Below are 3020 nucleotides of genomic sequence, written 5' to 3'. Positions count from 1 at the left end.
ATATATATATATATAGATATATATATATATATATATATATATATATATATATAGATATATATGTATATATATATATATATATATATAGATATATATGTATATATATATATATATATATATATATATATATATATATATATATATATATATATATATATATATATATATATATATATATATATATATATATATATATATATATATATATATATATATATATATATATATATATATATATATATATATATATATATATATATATATATATATATATATATATATATATATATATATATATATATATATATATATATATATATATATATATATATATATATATATATATATATATATATATATATATATATATATATATATATATATATATATATATATATATATATATATATATATATATATATATATATATATATATATATATATATATATATATATATATATATATATATATATATATATATATATATATATATATATATATATATATATATATATATATATATATATATATATATATATATATATATATATATATATATATATATATATATATATATATATATATATATATATATATATATATATATATATATATATATATATATATATATATATATATATATATATATATATATATATATATATATATATATATATATATATATATATATATATATATATATATATATATAGATATATATATATATATATGCAGAGTCACACAGAAAATATGTGAAAAAAGTGTGTCTATTTATATGAGAGAATATATATATATATATATATATATATATATATATATATATATATATATATATATATATATATTATAATTTGAGTGTATACAATATTATGGCGCACCCAAAAATAGTACAATGATCAAAACCTTTCTCAATTTGTTTAAGTGGACCATGACCTCATGATTTTGATTGCATCATCTATGGATTTTAAATTTTGAATCTTCTTTTTGTTGTTTCTAAGGCTTTTCACTAATAAAATATTACCAATTAATTATATGAAATCAGCATATTTACTTTTATTTTTTTTTAAATCCTCAGTATCCTGAAAACACATTTAACTTTCACTAATTTAAACCAAAGCAAGTATTTTTTTATAATATTTATATATATATATATATATATATATATATATATATATATATATATATATATATATATATATATATATATATTCACAAGTTTTAAATCAAAGACTTTAATCAACAACATACTTATAGGATTGCGCAATGGAAAGTTATTTTAGTGATGTAAATGGATGTACTCAAGGTAAAGCACCCGTATATACATATTCGATTTATAATTTTGTTTATTTTTTCCGGATTAGGCTACAAGTAATAAGTTTTATTGTAAATCAATTGCAATAGCACGGTTATGCATTAAAGACATGCTTTAGACCACATCAAATAAATAAATATTTCAAGTGAGCTTAGATTATTAATTCGATAATACTAAAATTGACGTACAAATGGATTATACACGATATACAGTGACATTGTATATAATATGTAGCATTCTCATGTAAATCAAATATAACATGTAACTCGCTATAGAAATAACTTTAACCATTGCATGTGATCCTACAATTATATCTAAGTAATGAGTATGGATTTCATAATTGCCTTCAAAGTTAGATGCAATTTTTTTAAAAAAAGAGAAAGTTATTTAAAATTATAAAACAGATATATTTATGTTAATCAATTTTAAACCTTAATCCCACTACTTGATATGTATGGGTTTGAGTACCCATGCACTCTCTTTTCATATATTCCTCTTGCCTATAAAAAAAATCAATCTGGATAAATTTTTTAAAAAATATAGATTAAAAGCTTTAACACGAATTATATTCACTTACATAAAATTAAATTAAAAAATATAAGAATAACGTGTTATTTTTAAAATAGAGTGAAATTAATTAGGAAATCACTCTCAACAGAGAAATAACAAAGGAATTGCTTTGATAAAAGTACATTGAAGGTGCCTCCAATGGTCACCCAAACCCAAACATACACTTAAAATATGGTTGACTTGGCGTAATAATAATTTTAGTTTATACACAACATAATGCTTCTGAGTTGACAATGTTGTCAATATAATCACGTTTCCCTTTTTTGCGTGAATTTGTTTTCTTATGGACCTCGTGCCACTTAACCGATGGTCGTATTTTCTACAGCGTGCGTAGCAAGTCGTATGGTAGAGTAGTATTTTCTATAGTTGTTTGCTTCTCTCGCCGAATTTATAGCATCAAATGCTAGAATAAGAGAGAGAGAAGAGAAGGTAATTAAAGAAGTTTTGCGTAGGTTAAGGATTAAACAGCTTCAAACTCAGCTAGATATCATTGAAAAAAATCAAAAGAAGAAGGAGAGGCAAAAGACACATATACAAACTCGTTAGTTCAAAATCCAAAATTAAAACACGGAAGAATTGCGAATGAGATTCTCTCCTCTATGTGCACTTCCACCCACAAAAAGTTACATAACTGACTTGATTCGTCTTTCACAGTAAGTTATTTATATATAATTTAACTATATCAATTCTTACTAATAATTAAGATTATTATTTTATCTTATTTTTAAAATAAGAAAAGGTTCCCATCATCTCCTTTTAATAATAAAACAAATAATATAGCAAAGGAAAACTTTCTGTCCACATACTAGATGCAAAATAAAATGCAAGAGGAGTCGTAGTGATATTTTTTTAATATTCTCTATGTGATTAGTTAGAATTTATTAAAAAATACATATTTTAAATAAATTTAAGAAAAAAATATTAATTAAAAAATAAAATATATCAAAATAGGTAAATTTTAATCGAAAAAAATATCCAAAAGAAAGGATAAGAGAATGTCGGGTAGCGGACACTAAAATGTAAGCCTCTCTATGGTTGAGTTTCACGTGAAGCAGCAACGTAATTAATTTAAGACAGGCAACACGGGTAAATAATTGACCCCAATAGTATAACAAAACCAGGTAACAGAGTTAAAGA

The sequence above is a fragment of the Glycine max genome, chromosome 6 (genome assembly GCF_000004515.6).
Source record: "Glycine max cultivar Williams 82 chromosome 6, Glycine_max_v4.0, whole genome shotgun sequence".
Lineage (NCBI taxonomy): Eukaryota > Viridiplantae > Streptophyta > Magnoliopsida > Fabales > Fabaceae > Glycine > Glycine max.
This window is presented reverse-complemented; position numbering follows the sequence as displayed.